Source organism: Triticum aestivum, chromosome 2A (assembly GCF_018294505.1).
Source record: "Triticum aestivum cultivar Chinese Spring chromosome 2A, IWGSC CS RefSeq v2.1, whole genome shotgun sequence".
Lineage (NCBI taxonomy): Eukaryota > Viridiplantae > Streptophyta > Magnoliopsida > Poales > Poaceae > Triticum > Triticum aestivum.
Window position 1 is genome coordinate 225,487,409 of NC_057797.1, and position 21,999 is coordinate 225,509,407.

Genomic DNA, 21,999 nt, shown 5'->3' on the forward strand with positions numbered 1-21,999 from the left:
TATGATAAGATAATATTTTTGGTATTTTTATGATAAAGAGAAATAAAGATGCAAAGTAAAATAAACGGCAATAGAAATAGCTAAGTGTTGGAAGATTAATATGATGGAAGATAGACCCGGGGCCATAGGTTTGACTAGTGGCTTCTCTCAAGAGCATAAGTATTACGGTGGGTAAACGAATTACTGTCGAGCAATTGATAGAATTGAGCATAGTTATGAGAATATCTAGGTATAATCATGTATATAGGCATCACATCTGCGACAAGTAGACCGAAACGATTCTACATCTACTACTATTACTCCACACATCGATCGCTATCCAGCATGCATCTAGAGTATTAAGTTCATAAGAACAGAGTAATGCTTTAAGTAAGATGACATGATGTAGAGGGATAAACTCATGAAATATGATATAAACCCATCTTTTTATCCTCGATGGCAACAATACAATACGTGTCGTTTCCTTTTCTGTCACTGGGATCGAGAACCGCAAGATTGAACCAAAAGCTAAGCACTTCTCCCATTGCAAGAAAGATCAATGTAGTAGGCCAAACCAAACTAATAATTCGAATAGACTTGCAAAGATAAACCAATAATACATAAAAGAATTCAGAGAAGAATCAAATATTGTTTATAGATAAACTTGATCATAAACCCACAATTCATCGGATCTCGACAAACACACTGCAAGAGAAGATTACATCGAATAGATCTCCAAGAAGATCAAGGAGAACTTTGTATTGAGATCCAAAGAGAGAGAAGAAGCCATCCAGCTACTAGCTATGGACCCGAAGGTCTGAACTAAACTACTCACACATCATCGGAGAGGCCATGGAGTTGATGTAGAGGCCCTCCATGATCAATGCCCCCTCCGGCGGAGCTCTGGAAAGGCCCTGAGATGGGATCTCTCGGGTACAGAAGGTTGGGGCGGTGGAATTAGGTTTTCGGGGTGCTCCTGGATATTTGGGGGTACGTGGATATATATAGGAGGAAGAAGTACGTCGGTGGAGCAACGAGGGGCCCACGAGGGTGGAGGGCGCGCCCAGGGGGTAGGCGCACCCCCTCCCTCGTGGCCTCCTCGATTGTTTCTTGACGCCCACACCAAGTCTCCTGGATCACGTTTATTGAGAAAATCATGTTCCCGAAGGTTTCATTCCGTTTGGACTCCGTTTGATATTCCTTTTCGACGAAACTCTAAAATAGGCAAAAAAAACAGCAGTTTGGGCTGGGCCTCCGGTTAGTAGGTTAGTCCCAAAAATGATATAAAAGTGTAAAATAAAGCCCATTAACATTCAAAATAGATAATAAAATAGCATGGAGCAATCAAAAATTATAGATACGTTGGAGATATATCAGTGTGCATCCAACTTGCTTGCTCACGAAGACCTAGGGCAGTTTGAGGAAGCCCGCCGTTGGAATATACAAGCCAAGTTCTATAATGAAAAACTCCCACTAGTATATGAAAGTGACAACATAGGACACTCTCTATCATGAAGATCATGGTGATACTTTGAAGCACAAGTGTGGAAAAAGGATAGTAACATTGCACCTTCTCTATTTTCTCTCATTTTTAACTGGCTTCTTTGGCATCTTTTTTGTTGTTGGCTTCTTTGGCCTCTTTTTTTGGTTGTTGGCTTCTTTGGCCTCTTTTATTTTTCCTCACATGGGGCAATGATCTAATAATGAAGATCATCACACTTTTATTTACTTACAACTCAAGAATTACAACTCGATACTAGAACAAAATATGACTCTATATGAATGCCTCCGACGGTCTACCGGGATGTGAAATGATCAAGAGTGGTATGTATAAAAAGAATATGAACGGTGGCCTTGCCACAAATACTACAATAACTACATGATCATGCAAAGCAATATGACAATGATGAAGTGTGTCATAATAAACGGAACAGTGGAAGTTGCATGGCAATATATCTCGGAATGGCTATGGAAATGCCATAATAGGTAGGTATGGTGGCTGTTTTGAGGAAGGTATATGATGGGTGTAAGGTACCGGTGAAAGTTGTGTGGTACTAGAGAGGCTATCAATGGTGGAAGGGTGAGAGTGCGTATAATCCATGGACTCAACATTAGTCATAAATAACTCACATACTTATTGCAAAAATCTATTAGTCATTGAAACAAAGTACTACGCGCATGCTCCTAGGGGGGTAGATTGGTAGGAAAAGACCATCACTCGTCCCCGACCGCCACTCATAAGGAAGAAAATCATTAAATACCTCATGCTCCAACTTCGTTAGATAACGGTTCACCATACATGCATGCTACGGGAATCACAAACTTCAACACAAGTATTTCTACAATCCACAATTACTCACTAGCATGACTCTAATGTCACCATCCTCATATCTCAAAACAATCATAAGGAATCAAACTTCTATAGTATTCAATACACTTTATATGAAAGTTTTCATTATATCCCTCTTGGATGCCCATCATATTAGGACTAAATTCATAACATAAGGAAATTACCATGTTGTTTAAAGACTCTCAAAATAATATAAGTGAATCATGAGAGTTCATCAATTTCTTCAAAATAGAAACCACCGCCATGCTCTAAAAAGATATAAGTGAAGCACTAGAGTAAATGACAAACTACTCCAAAAGATATAGGTGAAGATCAATGAGTAGTCGAATAATTATGTAACTATGTGAAGACTCTCTACCATTTTAAAAAATTCAGATCTTGGGATATTATTCAAACAGCAAGTAAATCCTAATAAAATAAAATGACGCTCCAAGCAAAACACATATCATGTGGTAAATAAAAATATAGCTCGAAGTAAGGTTACCGATGAACAAAGACGAAAGAGGGGATGCCATCCGAGGCATCCCCAAGCTTAGATTCTTGGTTGTCCTTGAATATTACCTTGGGGTGCCTTGGGCATACCCAAGATTAGTCTCTTGCCACTCCTTATTCCGTAGTCCATTGAAACTTCACCCAAAACTTGAAAATTTCACAACACAAAACTCACTAGAAAACTTGTAAGCTCCGTTAGTATAATAAAGTAAATCACCACTTAGGTACTGTTGTGAACTCATTCTAAATTCATATTGGTGTTGTATCTACCATATTCTAACTTTTCCATGGTTCATACACTCCGATACTACCCATAGATTCATCAAAATAAGCAAAGAACACAATAAAAATAGAATCCGTCAAAAACAGAACAGTCTGTAGTAATCTGGAAACTTTGCATACTTCTGTAACTCCAAAAATTCTGAACACTTAGGACTCTCTAGCAAATTCATATATCAATCTTGTTCCAAAAGAATCAGTATTTTATCACTCTCCTGTAAAAAAATTAAAATTATTTTACTGGGCACAAAAGTTTCTGTTTTTCCGCAAGATCAAATCAACTATCACCATAGACCATCCCAAAGGTCCTACTTGGCACTTTATTGAAACAAAAGCTATAAAACATGATTATTACAGTGGCATAATCATGTGAACACACAAAAATGGTAGGGGTAAGCATTGGGTTGTCTCCCAACAAGCGCTTTTCTTTAATGCCTTCCTAGCTAGGCATGATGATTTCAATGATGCTCACATAAAAGATAAGAATTGAAACATAACAGGAGCATCATGAAGCATATGCTAGCACATTTAAGTCTAACCCACTTCCTATGCATAGGAATTTTGTGAGCAAACAATTTATGGGAACAAAAATTAACTAGCATAGGAAGGCAAAACAAGCATGACTTCAAGACTTTCAACACATAGAGAGGAAACTTGATATTATTGCAATACGTAAAAGCATATGTTCCTCTCTCATAATAATTTTCAGTAGCATCATGAATGAATTCAACAATATAATTATCACATAAAGCATTCTTTTCATGATCCACAAGCATAGAAATTTTACTACTCACCACATAAGCAAAATTCTTCTCATCCACAATAGTGGGAGCAAATTCAACAAAATAACTATCATGTGAGGCATAATCTAATTGAAAATTAAAATCATGATGACAAGTTTCATGGATATCATTTATCTTTATAGCATACATGTCATCACAATAATCATCATAGATAGCAACTTTGTTCTCATAATCAATTGAAACCTCTTCCGAAATAGAGGAATCATCATTAAATAAAGTCAAGACCTCTCCAAATCCACTTTTATCAATATTGTAATAAGATTCAAAACTCTCCAAACTAATGGGATAATTATTATCTAAAGTTGACACTCTTCCAAACCCACTTTCATCGATATAATCATCATAAATAGGAGGCATGCTATCATCATAATAAATTTGCTCATCAAAACTTGGGGGACAAAAAATATAATCTTCATCAAACATAGCATCCCCAAGCTTATGGCTTTGAATATCATTAGCATCATGGATATTCAAAGAATTCATACTAACAACATTGCAATCATGCTCATCATTCAAATATTTAGTGCCAAACATTTTATTGACTTCTTCTTCTAACACTTTGGCACGATTTTCATTTCCATCATTTTCACGAAAGACATTAAAGAGATGAAGCATATGAGGCAACCTCAATTCCATTTTTTTGTAGTTTTCTTTTATAGACTAAACTAGAGATAAAACAAGAAACTAAAAGAATCAATTGCAAGATCTAAAGATATACCTTCAAGCACTCACCTCCCCGGTAACAGCGCTAGAAAAGAGCTTGATGTCTACTACGCAACCTTCTTCTTGTAGGCTCATGTTGGGCCTCCAAGCGTAGAGTTTTGTAGGACAGTAGCAAATTTACCTCAAGTGGATGACCTAAAGTTTATCAATCAGTGGGAGGCGTAGGATGAAGATGGTCTCTCTCAAACAACCCTGCAACCAAATAACAAAGAGTATCTTGTGTCCCCAACACACCCAATACAATGGTAAATTGTATAGGTGCACTAGCTCGGCGAAGAGATGTGATACGTCTCCTGTGTATCTACTTTTTTCCACGCTTTTCCTCTTGTTTTGGACTCTAATTTGCATGATTTGAATGAAACTAACCCCGGACTGACGTTGTTCTTAGTAGAACTACCATGGTGTTGTTTTTGTGCAGAAATAAAAGTTCTCGGAATGGAACAAAACTTTGCGAGGATTTTTTATATCAATAATAAGAATTTCTGGAGCCAAGACCTGCCGGAGAGGGGCACCTGGGTGGGCACAACCCACCAGGGCGCGCCCCCCTCTCCTAGTGCCCAGGTGGGTTGTACCCACCTGGTGGCCCCGCAGACCTCAACCCTGACACCATAAATTCCTATTTTTGGAGAAAAAATTCAGGAAGAAATAATTATCGTGATCCACGAGACAGAGCTGTTGCCAAGCCCTGTTCTTCCTCGGGAGGGCAGATCTAGAGTCCGTTTGGGGCTCCGGAGAGGGAGATCTTCGTTCTTCATCATCACCAACCCATCTCCATCGCCAATTCCATGATGCTCCCCACCAGGAGTGAGTAATTCCTTCGTAGGCTCGCTGGTAGGTGAGGAGTTGGATGAGATTCATCATGTAATCGAGTTAGTTTTGTTAGGACCTGATCCCTAGTATCCACTATGTTCTTAGATTGATGTTGCTATGACTTTGCCATGATTAATGGTTGTCACTTTGGGCCCAGGTGCCATGATTTCAGATCTGAACCGTTTATGTTATCACCATTATATCCATGTTCTAGATCCGATCTTGCAAGTTATAGTCACCTACTGTGTGTTATGATCCGACAGCCCCAGAGTGACAACAACCGGGCCCACTCTTGATGATGACCATAGTTTGAGGAGTTCATGTATTCACTATGTGTTAATGCTTTGTTCTAGTTCTCTATGAAAAGGAGGCCTTAATATCCCTTAGTTTCCAATATGGACACAGCTGCCATGGGAGGGTAGGACAAAAGATGTCATGAAAGTGCTTTTCATAAAGCATGTATGACTATTTGCAGAATAGATGCCTACATTATATCGCTGAGCTGGAGCTAGTGCTGTATCGCCCTAGGTTATAACTGCCACATGAGGAATATCATCCAACAAGTCATCGATCCAATGCCTACAAACTTTTCCATATTGTTTCTGCTAAGTTACTACTGCTATCATCACTGTTACACTTGCTACAAAATTACTGCTATCACTATTATTGTTACTGTTGCTACTATTACCACTATCAAAACTATCAAACTACTTTGCTACTGATCACTTTGTTGCAGAGAATTAATCTCCAGGTGTGTTTGAATTGACAACTCAGCTACTAATACCTTCAAATATTCTTTGGCTCCCCTTGTGTCGAATCTATAAATTTGGGTTGAATACTCTACCCTCGAAAACGGTTGCGATCCCCTATACTTGTGCGTTATCAAGACTTTTTTCTGGCGCCATTGCCGGGGAGCGTAGCTATATTTGTTGAGTCACTTGGGATTATTACCATATTATTACTATGAAGAATCTGAAGGATCCAAAGACTAAGATATTTCCCTCAAGGACGAGGGGAGGTAAGGAACTGCCATCCAAAGACTATGAATGATGCTTATGATGATGCTAGTACCTTGCTTGATAATGATGATGTGCCACTTAGTGAATTTCTTGATAAACAAATTGCTAAAGTTACACAACATGATGTTGTTAAATCTGATGATGAGCTTGAAACTGAATCTCCTGAAACACCTACTAGAACTAGCGTTCTTAGATATGAATTGCCTAAGGTACCGGAAGGTTATGTTATGAGTGAAGAAACAACTAGAGATATTCTTGGTTGCAATGATAGAGATGATCTAGAAAAATTATTACACAAGTATAAAGAAAAATCTCTGAATGCTAAAATGAAGTGTGATCCTAAGTTTGCTACTTCACTTATCTTTATTGATGATAAGGATTATGAATTCTCTGTCGACCTAGAGTTAATTACTCTGGTTGAATCTGATCCTTTCCATGGTTATGAAATTGAAACTGTTGTGGCACATCTTACTAAGTTGAATGATATAGCCACCCTTTTTACTCATGATGATAAAACTCGCTACTACTTTATTCTCAAGTTATTTCCTTTCTCATTAAAGGGTGATGCTAAAGCTTGGTACAATACTCTTGCTCCTGGTTGTGTGTGTAGTCCCCAGGATATGATTTATTACTTCTTTGAAAAATATTTTCCTGCTCATAAGAAACAAGCTACCTTACAGGAAATATTTAACTTTGTGCAAATTAAAGAAGAGAGTCTTCCACAAGCTTGGGGGAGGCTTTGCCTCATCAGCCTCTTAAGAAAAATGAAATGCTTGATATCTACTATAATGGACTACCGATGCTTCTAGGGACTTCCTAGATAGTTGTGCTGGTTGTGTTTTCAGGGAACGAACTGTTGGATAAGCTGAAGAATTATTGAATAATATATTGAAAAATTATGATGATTGGACTATTCCTGAACCACCGTATAAACCCACTCCGAATAAGAGGGTATATTATATCTCAGTCCCGAAGATATGCAAGAGGCAAAGAAATCTATAAAGAAAAAAGGTATTAAAGCTGAGGATGTTAAAAATTTACCTCCTATTGAAGAAATACATGGGCTTAATACACCACCAATGCCTAAGGTGGTAGAGATAAATTCTCTTATGAAGTTTAATGATAATGATAATCCTCACAATATGCATCCTAGTCAATGCCTTTATGAGTTTGAAAACTACATTAGGAAACAAGATCACTTCAATGCAAATGTTATGAAACAATTGAAATACAATTCTGATATGATTGCTCGCTTAAGTGACTTGTTATATAGAATATTAAATGATGTTAGAGGTGTTGGAAAGCATGCTTCTATGGTTCAAACTCAGTTAGAACAAGTTGCTAAATCTCAAAGAGAATTACTTGATGAAATGAATAATAATATGAATGACTTTGCTGTTAGAGTTGCAACTAGAGGAGGTAAAATGACTTAGGAACCACTTTATCCTAAGGGACACCCAAAAATAATAGAACAAGATTCACAAAGAAATAACACTAGTGCACCTAGTCCTTCTAGAAAGAAAAAGAAAAAGGAAAATGACAGGACTTTGCACACTTCTAGTGAACCTGAAATAGAAAAACCTCCTTATAATGAAAATGAAGTTTCTATCTCAAATGATGAAACTTAGTCTGGTAATGAATGCTCACCTAATGATAATGGAAAAGATAATGATGAGGTTCATGAATACTCTCAACCAACCAATGATAAGGAACCAGATAGTGATGTTGAGATAGAACCACCTGTAGATCTTGATAACCCACAACCTAAGAATAAAAGGTATGATAAAAGAGACTTTGTTGCTAGAAAACACGGTAAAGAAAGAGAACGGTGGGTTCAAAAACCTATGCCTTTTCCACCCAAGTCAACTAAAAAGAATGATGATGAAGAATTTGAACACTTTGCTGAAATGTTGAGGCTAGTCTTTTTGCGTACTTGCTTGACTGATATCTTGAAAATGCCTCGTTATGCAAAGTATATGAAAGACATCATCACAAATAAGAGAAAAATATCGGAAGCTGAAATCTCCACTATGCTTGCTAATTACACTTTTAAAAATGGAGTACCTAAAAAACTTGAGATCCGGGAATACCAACTATACCTTGCTCTATAAAAAAGAATTATGTGAAAACTGCTTTGTGTGATTTAGGAGCTAGTGTTAGTGTTATGCCTTTATCTATATAAAAGACTTGACTTGAATAAACTCACACCTACTGAAATATCTTTGCAAATGGCTGACAAATGAATTGACATACCTATCGGTATCTGTGAGGGTGTGCCCGTTGTTGTTGCTAATGTTACTATTTTGACTGACTTTGTTATACTTGAGATGCCCGAGGACGACAACATGTCGATTATCCTTGGTAGACCCTTCTTGAATACTGCAGGGGCTGTTATTGATTGCAATAAAAGCAAGGTCACTTTTCATATTAATGGCAATGAGCATACGATGCACTTTCCAAAGAAACAATTCCAAGTGAATGGTATTAATGTTATTGAAAAATCTCCGACAATCACTATTGGAAGTTTTCAAATACCTCTACCTACTGTCAAAAAGAAATATGAAATGCTTATTGTTGGGGAAAAGCATATCCCCATTTAGGTAACTTAGTGATTTAAGACTTGATCAACCTTATTAATGGACCATTTTTGAATGGTATGAAATTGATGAATTTAGTAAGCACTACTTTCTATCCCTATTTTTATTAGTTAAATAAAATAAAATGACATGTTTTGTCTATTTTCTGAATTTCCCGTGCAATAAAAAATGTCCCAAAAATAAAAGTTCTTAGAATGCCCTGAAAATTTTACATGATTTTTTTTAATATTTGAGAATGTTTGGTGCAATAAACATCATAGGGACGTGCACTAGGTGGGCACAACCACTGGTGCGCGTCGGTCCTAAACAAACGGTTTTTAACCCCTTTCCGCGATGGCATCTGGAACCGTCGTGAGTGTGGGCGATAGAGGGGTCCCCACACGACCTAGAAACCGTCGGGGATATGCCCTCCTGGCACACACATTCGGCAAAATGAGGTCATGTGCGACCGACGAGCGCGCAAATACGGAAATACGGACTGTGTAGCTAAAAAAGTACAAGTATACAGCGAAATTGTTTCCGTCGCAAGTACATCCCACACAGTCAGTCCCCACTAAATGTTTCCGTTCGTATGTAAATCCCACACAGTCGCTCCAAGGAAAACGTTTGCGCAAGGTGGCGTAACGCAAAATTTTTTGAAGAGAGTGTCGTGTGTGATTGTTCATTGATCCAACATGGTTTATTCCTAGAAACTGTGTGTGTTTCCTGAGGTCATCGCCCACGGTGGTTTCTCATAAATTGTTTGCAATAGGGAAACCCAACTAGCAAGCTAATTGGCCAATTAGCAGGCTAATTGCCCTATTATTAATAATCCATTTACTAATCTAATTGACATTCATATTAAGCACATAATATATTCCATTTCCATATTAAGGAAGATGGATTTCATAATTGAAATACATTAGAGTACAACATAATATAGCTTCAGCACTCAGCTACCCCATTACACAACTGCACTAGCAACAAGTTTCACATGCAACATCTAGAACCTTTCAAAATTAGCATCTTAGATGGTACATAGAGAGATGCATCTCATTTGGAAAACTGCTAAAGCAGAAGGCGAATATTGACCCTTCATTCATGTTGAAGGTCTTTGCAACTTTAGGCCAGTGCCTGTGGATGATTGACCGTCCATCCTTCGACCTCTTCAGGAACATTTCAATATTGAACCGTGGGTGTTGTATGAAAACTTTCCTCGCCTCCTAGCCACAGAGGTGGTTTGATAGGTAATCATCAGTGAAGCCTGATAACAAGGATGTGCATAAATATCTTCTCTATATTGGAAATGGGGCAAAGGAATACAAAAAGGCAAGGTATAATAGTTAGTACCATCTTGTAAACCTTAGTGCTTCCCATTGTTTCCCTGGAACATATATAAGGTAGTTAGTCATCAGGTTAAGTAAGGTTCGCATGCTATCAGTAAAATATGTTGATGATAAATAAGCACATTGCAGATTCATCAGACTAATTCAAGCCACATGGAAAAACCATTTATCCGAACCAAGCTTGATTAAGAACTAGGAAATATAGCACTTGTATATGTTTCTCATGTATTAAGTGAAGGCAAATCTGATTTATTCCTCACATGGTATACAATAACAGAATGCAGCCACAGCAATTGAACATCGCATTGCAGAATTGAACCAAGCAGTTAACTAAACACCACAAAAAATGAACCAAACGTTAGCTGAGCACCACATTGCATAATATAACATACTCCTAATAGAAGATCAGACAATTAACCAAACAAAGCATGCTTAACAACTTGGAAGTATAGCAATTGTATTTGTTTCTCATGTATTTAGTACAGCCAAATTAGATTTATTCCTCACATGGTATACAATAACAGAATGCAGCCACAACAATTGAACATCGCATTGCAGAATTGAACCGAGTAGTTAAGTAAACACCACAACAAGTGAACCAAGCCACAACAAATGAACCAAGCAGTTAAGTAAACACCAATTGAACAATATAACATACTCCTAATAGAAGATCGGACAGTTAACCAAACAATGCGTGCTTAACAACTTGGAAATATTGCACCCTGAAGAATTGAACATCACCTTTGCAGAATTGAACCAAGCAGTTAATTGAACACCACATTGCACGACATATAGAACATATATACTATAGTAGAAGATTGCATGGTAAAAGTAGATAGCACAATTCACTAGAATTTGTTAAGGAAAGGCAGTAGCTAGCAAACTAAACATGGGTCGTTATAGTGAGCTAATATGACAAGCTACTCATTGTCGGAGATATCAATGACGATTGGCTCCTTGGACATGGAAGAGGGCAAGGCCTCCGCATCGTGGGTGCCCTCGTTGTAGTGGTGAGTTGCCTGAGCTGCTCCGGGCACCAACCTGCTGGCTCTTGAGATGAGGTAAGCACGTGCATGCTGAGAAAACACCTCATAGTCTTTGTTGAAGGCACCGACGGTGGCCTCGAGAAAATGCCACGAACTGTCGTTTAAAGTAGCCAACCGCGTCGCTCGTCAGCGCGCGAGGTGTCAACGGTGGCCTCGACGGCAAGGTCCTCCTCCAAGATCTGGGGGTCGGCACGAATGGCAGCCATCATGACCTCATCCGCATGTGCGGTCATGATTTGCTTCTCCTCTGCCAAATGCTCCTTGAGGTCTTGGCTATACTGCATGCACCATGGCTTCGGCCGGTGCTTATTTGGTGGAGGGGTCGGTGATTTGGGTGGAAGGTTCCACGCTCGCGCCGGTGGTCGGGGCATGTGCGTTGTGGAAGGAGGAGGATGGGGGTCGGGTGTGGATTACCTGCCTGGATAGGCTAGGCCGAGCAGCGTGAAGGAGGGTCGCCAGTGAGCAGGCGGTGGCGCTGCAATCAAGGAGTGAAGGTTTCAACTTGGAAAGGAAGGCGGAAAGGGGGAAATGTGGCTTTTGGTAAGGGGGAGGGGGCGGGGAGGTAGATATTTTTGCGGAAGCCGAAAATTTGGAATCGCTTCAGCCAAAAACTGGCGCGCAAAGTGTCATCAGACATGGTTCCTTATTCAGACATGGTCCAAAGATATTTTGTGCTGCATCTCACACGGTTGGTTATAATAAGCTGTGTGGGATCTACTTGATTTTTGCTCTTGATTTGAATTACATTTTGATGCATTAAGTGAGTTTTCAATGCATTTATGTGCATAATTCAAATTTGAACTACATGCACATGTTCCAGTGCATATAAATTCATTGAAATATCAAATCTTTGTCCTTGGGTGCATGCTTAGGTCCCATGCAACAAATGGGAATGAATTTCAAACACCATGTCACCGTTGATTGCCGGCAAAACAGTGAGATGCCTAGTTTTTAAATTCTAGTAAATCCAAAACTCGTCTGAGATTCATGAAACTTGGCATGCTATCATGGAGCGGCATCAACATGCCGTGGTATAAATTTTGTCCCATTTGGGGCAAGTTTGGATATATGCTTCTCACAAACCGGAGCTTCTCACAACAAGCATGATGGTTTTCGGTAGGGAACATCCCACCTTTGGGGACGAAACAATATCCATTGCCTCTTATTGCTTTCAAGTTTTTTTTTCTCGTGTCAACATAGAACGACAGGAGTGTTGTGTGAATTTTTGTGATTTTTTGGGGTTCATTTGGACATTTTTATGCATTAACTGAGTTTTCAATGCATTTATGTGCACAATTCAAATTTGAACTACATGCGCATGCTCTAGTGCATATAAATTTGTTGAAAAACCAAATCTGTGTCCTTAGGTGCATGCTTAGGTCCCATGCAAGAAATGGGATTGAATTTCAAACACCAGGGCACCGTTGATTGCCGGCAAAACAGTGAGATGCCTGGTTTTAAAATTCTAGTAAATCAAAACTCGTCTGAAATTCATGAAACTTGGCATGCTATCATGGAGCGGCATCAACATGCCGTGGTACAAATTTTGTCCCATTTGGGGCAGGTTTGGGTATATGCTTCTCACAAACCAGAGCTTCTCACAACAAGCATCATGGTTTCAGTAGCGAACGTCCCACCTTTGGGGACGAAATAATAACCACTGCCTCTTATTGCTTTCAAGTTTTTTTCTCGTGTCAACATAGAACAACAGGAGTGTTGTGTGAATATTTGTGAATTTTCAGGGTTCGTTTGGACATTTTTATGCATTAACTGAGTGTTCAATGCATTTATGTGCATAATTCAAATTTGAACTACATGCACATGCTCTAGTGCATATAAATTCGTTGAAAAATCAAATCTGTGTCCTTGGGTGCATGCTTAGGTCCCATGCAAGAAATTGGAATGAATTTCAAACACCAGGGCACCGTTGATTGTTGGCAAAATAGTGAGATGCCTGGTTTTAAATTCTACTAAATCCAGAACTCATCCGAAATTCATGAAACTTCGCATGCTATCATGGAGCGGCATCAACATGTCGTGGTACAAATTTTGTCCCATTTGGGGCAGGTTTGGGTATATGCTTCTCACAAACCGCACCTTCTCACAACAAGCATGATGGTTTTCGGTAGGGAACGACCCACTTTGGGGATGAAACGATATCCATTGCCTCTTATTGCTTTCAAGTTTTTTCTCATGTCAACATAGAACAACAAGAGTGTTGTGTGAATTTTTGTGATTTTTTGGTGTTCATTTGGTCATTTTTATGCATTAACTGAGTTTCAATGCATTTATGTGCATAATTCAAATTTGAACTACATGCGCATGCTACAGTGCATATAAATTCGTTGAAAAATGAAATCTGTGTCCTTGGGTGCATGCTTAGGTCCCATACAAGAAATGGGAATGAATTTCAAACACTAGGGCACCATTGATTGTCGGCAAAACATTGAGATGCCTTGTTTTTAAATTCTAGTAAATCCAAAACTTGTCTGAAATTCATGAAACTTGGCATGCTATCATGGAGCGGCATTAACATGTCGTGGTACAAATTTTGTCCCATTTGGGGCAGGCTTGGGTATATGCTTCTCACAAACCGGAGCTTCTCACAACAAGCATGATGGTTTTTGGTAGGGAACGTCCCACCTTTGGGGATGAAACGATATCCATTGCCTCTTATTGGTTTCAAGTTTTTTTCTCGTGTCAACATTGAACAATAGGAGTGTTGTGTGAATTTTTGTGATTTTTCGGCGTTCGTTTGGACATTTTTATGCATTAACTGAGTTTTCAATGCATTTATGTGCATAATTCAAATTTGAACTACATGCGCATGCTCCAGTGCATATAAATTCGTTGAAAAATCAAATATGTGTCCTTGGGTACATGCTTAGGTCCCATGCAAGAAATGGGAATGAATTTCAAACACCACGACACCGTTGATTGCCGGCAAAACATTGAGATGCCTGGTTTTTAAATTCTAGTAAATCCGAAACTCGTCTAAAATTCATGAAACTAGGCATGCTATCATGGAAGGGCACCCGACATGCTGTGGTATTTTTTGTGTCCATTTTGAGAGAAGGCGCACTCGAATAATGATAGCCAACAAAGGCATTTTGAAAAAAACAGATGCCACTTTAATATCTCAAATGTTTGTATAATTCAAATCGTGTGCATTCGGTTAACCATTCACGTGACTCCACGTGTCCTGGTTTTAATGGCTATAGGAGGTACCATGTGGACAGCTGCTCGACTGAACGGGAGGCGTGCGACCGCAGTCTGGTGTGCAGGCTCACCGGGAAGGGTACAAGCTGTTCAACGTAGGATCTGTGCATCTCTTCAACGCAAACGGTTCAGATTACGGTATGCAAATTAAAGCCAGACTTCGGCGCTAAGCCAAGAGACACTGCAATTTGTCAAAATATGCAAGTAAAAATCAATATCACCATCTATTTTTTGCAACTAATATTCAGTAATTAAGCATATATTTCATGCATACTAGAGATTAAGCAGTCGTTCTCACCGGGAAGCGAGACAGACTTAGACCACCGCCTACCTCGCTCCTACTAGTCTATATTAATGGCGCCGCCGAGCGGCCACACCCCCATCCTCGCCACACACAAAATTCCTCTCTCTCCGCCCGCATCCTCGACACCGCTCTGAGTCCTCGAAACCATCAGTGTACGAGGATGCTGCCGAAGCGCCCCATCGGACGGAGTGGCGACGCCGGGGCTGCTGAAGCACCGGAGCACGGCGTAAATATGGAGACCGAGGTTCCCATCCCCGCCGACGAGGTGGAGATCGAGGCTGCCAACAAGCAGAGGCGGGTCGAGAAAGAACCGCAAGCGACTCCAGCAGGCCTAGACTTCACCAACAACCTACCCGATGATATGTTGATAGTCATCATATCCCTTCTCCCAATCAGAAATCAGGCGCGGACAGCCGCCGTTTCCCAGCGGTGGCGCACCCTATGGCTTTGCACCCCTATCGACCTCCTCCACGCCCATAGGCTCTACCATGGCTATCGCCAAAGCTTGGATGTGCTCTCCCAGATCCTCGGCAGTCACCATGGCCCAATCAAAGGCCTTATCGCGGGCAAGTTCCGTTCCAATGGCAAGGAGCAAGCCAAGCTTGACGAGTGGTTCCCATCCCGCGCCATAGATCAGCTCGAGAAACTAAGTTATAATGATAGGCATATGAGCTTGCTGCCAACGTCCACGCTCCGCTTCGCGCCCATGCTGCGCCTTGCCAAGTTCATGAACTGTCATCCCCCCTAATGATGTGCCCGCTCTTTTTCTACCACGACCGAAGCACCTCGGCTTGTCGCCGTCCGCATCCCAACGGATAACATGGAACGCCTGCTCTGTGGTTGTACTGCACTCGAGTTCCTTCGTCTTCAGGCGATGAATTGGTTGAGTACCTTGCACATCACCTCCAGGACTCTCCGCACTATTTATGTGTGTTGCTGGTGCTGCAACGACAGATCACAAAAGGTGGACCACAAAATGGTCATCCAGGACACACCTTCACTTGAGAGATTACTTGTAGTTGATCAACAAGGTCCAACAAGAATCAATGTCATTTCTGCGCCGTAATTGAAAGTGGTGGGCTACTCGTCTATCAAATACTACAACTTTCAGGTACAACAATCGCCTTATATACCTATCCTTCTTGATATCAACATTATAACTAGTTTTGAAGATATATGTTCGTCTGTCATCCAGCGAAGCTTCACCCAGACTCTGGGCACAGTGAAGGTCTTGGCACTAGAATCTGTCATCCCCAACCTGGACCAAGTTTTCAGTTGCCTGAGATGCTTTCCATGCCTGAAGAAGCTGTATATCGAGGTGATGTTCCTTTCCTATTAAATGTTAACCATAAGGGAGTTCAATTTTTTGCACCTTTTCCCATGTTTACAATGACTATGTACTACGATTTCTGAAGGAATTTTGGAGGATTTTAGTACATGCACCCCCACCCCATATTGGTTGCTTCATTCATATGGTTACAATCGTCCATAAGCATTTCTCCTTTGGATTCATCTGTACTAGTTTTCTTAGGGAATTTTTCATCCAATACAACCTCTTGTGAAGAAGGCTACATGTTTCTAGATTGCAATCAAATTAATGCCCATGTTAATCATGACAGATCGAAGATGGCACGTTGGTGCATTTGACAAATCCCGCAAACCAAATGGGCGTGTAGCATAGTTCAAAACTGCATGTAGGAACTAACACATTCTCTTCTTTTGCAGTGCATATTAGGCCCGGTGGAAGATGTTGATAACGACAATCACATCGAATGCCTGGATCTACATCTCTCAAATATTACTTTGAACTCCTACCGAGGGACCCCACCAGAGATTACACTCACCATGTTCTTTCTTGCCAGAGCAAACGTGCTGAGGGTACTGAGGTTGAACACGCATTTAATTAGGAAAGATCAATGGTATGATTATCAGAGGCGGCTGGTACTGCGGAATGGAAGTGCCTTCAAAAATGCTAAACTTTGTACTGGAAGAGCATATGGCAAAGCAATTGGAAGTTATTGTGTCAAACCCATACATGACTTGTCAGCGGCTGATCCCTTTTCAGAAATGACGCAGCTTGCAATGTTTGAATTTGGGCGCTGTAATCTTTGAACTTGAACCTTGCAATATTTATGGTATTTGTTATATTGAACCATTTATGTTCTCTTGTCTCAATGCAAACTGTTCATCCGGGTGAACCGCATGTCATACATCGCACACACCTTGATCTGGCTGATCGTCTCTTTTGTGTTGCCTAATCACAAATAGTTCATCCAAGTGAACCGTATGTTGTACATCGCACACGCCTTCATCAGGCTGCCTGTTTCTTTTGTTCCACCTCATCGCAAACGGTTCATCCGAGTGAATTGTATGATGTACATCGCACACACCTTGATCTGGCTGACCGTTTCTTTTGTGTTGCTTAATCACAAACAGTTCATCCAAGTGAACCGTATGTTGTACATCGCACACGCCTTCATCAGGCTGCCCATTTCTTTTGTTCTGCCTCATCGCAAACGGTTCATTGGACTGAACCGTATGCCCTGGATCGCACACGCAACTAAAATCTGAACCGTGTTTGATTCATCATCCATTGCAAACGTTTTGCACCTTTTTGATGGGTTTTTTACATCCCTATTTTTGATTAATGCATCGCACACAGATTCATGAAAGGGTCTCTGATCGTAGTGTCGCGTTAGCAGCATCCTGCAGTAGTGAACCCACCTGGGCGCCCCAGCACCCCCAGGCGCGCCCTGGTGGGTTGTGGTCCCCATGTGGGCCCCCTCACTTATCTCTTTAGCCCACATTATCACTTACCTCCAGAAAAAAATCCCCATTGCTCTCTCTCCCGTGTTCTTGAGCTCAAACCTACGGATTTCGATCTCTTTGCTCGAAGCTTGATTTCCGAAACTGTTTCGGGGGATTGTTCCTTGGTATGTGACTCCATTGTTTTTCCAATTAGTTTTTGTTTTAGTGGTTTATACTTTGAATAATTAGCCACTCTTGGTGCTGCTATAGATGTGCTTGCATGTTGAATTCTTAGTGTTCTAAGTAGTTTGAATGCTTTCTATGACCTCCATGTATCCCTATGAGTAGTTGCTATCAATCTTATAATTTTTGTTGACTAATTATTGTCACCCCAAAGTTTTTATTTTCAGAAAATTGTATGCGAACATGAATAACTTCAGGAAGTTTGGCTCGAAGAAGAACTCCAAGGGTGTTATCGGGGAGTCTTCTGAAAATGATCTCCATCCGTGGAGGTTGGCGGAGGTATGGTCGTGCGAATGGCCGCACACCCCATTCCTGCAAGAGGCTGGAATTCATGAGGAGTTCATGCAATATATTGCTAATGCTGACCTCGCCGACTTCATCACAGATGAGTGTGACCAGCACCAAATCCTCATGAACATCTTTGTTCAAAGCTTTACTTTCTTGCCTAGAAATAATCCTCCTGAAGTGAGCTTTGATTTATATGCTGAAAACCATCAGATACCACTTACTGAGTTTTGTGACATATGCATGATCCCATCTGATGGGAGCTTGGCTGAGCCTAGGCTAGCCGAGTTTGAGGCCTTTTATCGCACTTTGACAGTGGGTGATGAGAGAGGAGTGTCAGCCATCACTGCCGCTGGCTTACATTTTCCTGTTGTTCGTTACTTTGCACTTTTTATTACCAAATGCTTGCTTGCTAGGGAGAAGGTGGGTGCACTTAGTTCACCAGACCTTGTTGTTTTACGTCGTGCACTGGAGGGCGACAACACGCATAGCTTGGGAGCTATCGTGGCTCATCGCCTGCATCTTAATAAATCCCAGGGTAAAAAACATGGTGAGATTTTGGCCACTCGTTTGGCAGCTCACTTCGAGGTTGAGATATGCCCTCTTGATTTCCCTTTGACCAAAGTTTACCTAGACCGTGCAGCCATGGATCACCACCATTTTACTAATATCGAATCTCCTCAGATCCCTATTCCGTATAACCTGGTTTTTAGTGTGAGGACTCGTGATGTTATTCCATTGCCTGCTCCTGATTTGTTTGATTCTGTTGCCACGGGCGGATATAGGATTATGCCTACAGACATCATCGCCTACCGGAACGCTCAGGCTGTTGCGGAGGCAGCACAGGAGGAGCCTCAATAGTGGGATGAGTGGATGCCTGCTCCTCAGGATCCCTACTAACATCCAGGCGACTAATCGACTACCAAGTTAGGCCAAAATCCTAAGCTTGGGGGAGTACGTGTCTCTCACCGACATTACATTCATGTCCACTTATTTCATTTGTTGGTGTTCACACTTTTTCATTGTATCATCCATGCTTAGATTTATTTTCTTGCTTTCTTCTTGTGTGTTTGAAAAACTTTAGAAAAACCAAAAAAATAGTTGTAGTTAATTTACTTTCTATGCATACTTAGTAGTAGTACGAAAAAGAAAACCCAAAAATATTTCCTTGTTCTTCTTTTGCTTCTTGGGAGCTTTCCCATGTAAATAGTTTTTCTCGTTTTTGCTTTGCCCTTTTATTTGCTTGTTCAAGAAAACCAAAAACTCCAAAAATATTTCAGTGTGCTTCTCTGAATTTCTTTTATTTTTATTCAAGTTGTACCGAGGAGAAGACCACGATGAAAATGTTGAGTAGCTCTCATATGAATAATTTTTGAACTAATAAAGAGCACATTTTACCTTGTCTTCTCCTGTTGAATAAAATGTTTTGTAGATTCCAGCTTAGTCCACGGTACTCTTGCACTATTATTATTTTCATATCATTTGGTCGTGCAAGTGAAAGGCAATAATGACGACATTCGATGAACTGGCCGTGGCAAAGAGAAACTGGTATGAACTTGACTTGTTCTATTTGTGTAAATATGTTTAACCTAGTATCCAAGATTCAGCCCATTATGATTAAACATGTTTGCAATGACAATTAGATATTATAGTTTCTCATGCCATGCATAAGTAGCTAGGAGTGAATAATGATTTATCTTGGATATCAACATAGAGTTAAAATGATTGTGATGTAGTGATATGTCCATTTTGCATCATGCTTTTATATCGATATTTATTTCATTATGGGCTGTTATTACACATTATGTCACAATACTTATGCCTATTCTCTCTTATTTTACAAGGTTTACATGAAGAGGGGGAATGCCGGAAGCTGGAATTCTGGGCCGGAAAAGGAGCAAATATTAGAGACCTATTCTACACATCTCCAAATGTCCTGAAACTCCACGGGAAATATTTTCAGGATATATTAAAAATATTGGGCGAAAGAAGTACCAGAGGGGGGCCACCCACCGTCCATGAGGGTGGGGGCACGCCCCCTGCCTCGTGGGCCCCCTGGTGGCCCTCCGATGCCCATCTTTGGCTATATGGGGTCTTTCGTCGAGGAAAAAATCATAGGCAAGCTCACGGGACGAAACTCCACCGCCACGAGGAGGAACCAATCTAGGGCTCCGGTGGAGTTGTTCTGCCGGGGAAACTTCCCTCCAGGAGGGGGAAATCATCACCATCGTCATCACCAACAATCCTCTCATCGGGAGGGGGTCAATCTCCATCAACATCTTCACCAGCACCATCTCATCTCAAACCCTAGTTCATCTCTTGTATCCAATCTTTGTATCCAAACCTCAGATTGGTACCTGTGGATTGCTAGTAGTGTTGATTGGTCCTTGTAGTTGATGCTAGTTGGTTTACTTGGTGGAAGATCATATGTTCAGATCCATTATGCATATTAATACCCCTCTGATTATGAACATGAATATGCTTTGTGAGTAGTTACATTTGTTCCTGAGGACATGGGAGAAGTCTTGCTATAAGTAATCATGTGAATTTGGTATTTGTTCGATATTTTGATATGTATGTTGTCATCCCTCTAGTGGTGTCATGTGAACATCAACTACATGACACTTCACCATTATTTGGGCCTAGAGGGAGGCATTGGGAAATAATAAGTAGATGATGGGTTGCTAGAGTGACAGAATCTTAAACCCTAGTTTATGCGTTGCTTCGTAAGGGGCTGATTTGGATCCATATGTTTCATGCTATGGTTAGGTTTACCTTAATACTTCTGGTGTAGTTGCGGATGCTTGCAATAGGGGTTAGTCATATGTGGGATGCCTGTCCAAGTAAGGGCAGTACCAAGCACCGGTCCACCCACGTATCAAATTATCAAAGTACCGAACGTGAATCATATGAACGTGATGAAAACTAGCTTGGCGATAATTCCCATGTGTCATCGGGAGCGCTTTCCTTTATATAAGAGTTTGTCCAGGCTTGTCCTTTGCTACAAAAAGTATTGATCCATCTTGCTGCACCTTATTTACTTTCATTACTTGTTACTCATTACAAATTACCTTATCACAAAACTATCTGTTACTGATAATTTCAGTGCTTGCAGAGAATACCTTACTGAAAACTGCTTATCATTTCCTTCTGCTCCTTGTTGGGTTCGACACTCTTACTTATCAAAAAGGCTATGATAGATCCCCTACACTTGTGGGTCATCAAGACTCTTTTCTCGCATCGTTGCCGGGGAGTGAAGCGCCTTTCGTAGGTGGAATTTGGTAAGGAAATATTTATATAGTGTGCTGAAATTTACTGTCACTTGTTACTACGGAACATAATCCTTTGAGGGGCTTGCCGTTGGGGAACGTAGTAATTTCAAAAAAATTCCTACACACAATCAGGATCAAGGTGATGCATAGCAACGAGAGGGGAGAGTGTGTCCATGTACCCTCGTAGACCGAAAGCGGAAGCGTTAGCACAACGCGATTGATGTAGTCGTACGTCTTCACGATCCAACTGATCCAAGTACCGAACGTACGGCACCTCCGAGTTCAGCACATGTTCAGCACGGTGACGTCCCGCAAACTGTGATCCAGCAGAGCTTCACATGAGAGTTCCGTCAGCACGACGGCGTGATGACGGTGATGATGTTGCTACCGACGCAGGGCTTCGCCTAAGCACCGCTACGATCTAACCAAGGTGGAATATGGTGGAGGGGGCACCGCACACGGCTGGAATAGATCAATAGATCAACTTGTGTGTTCTAGGGTGCCC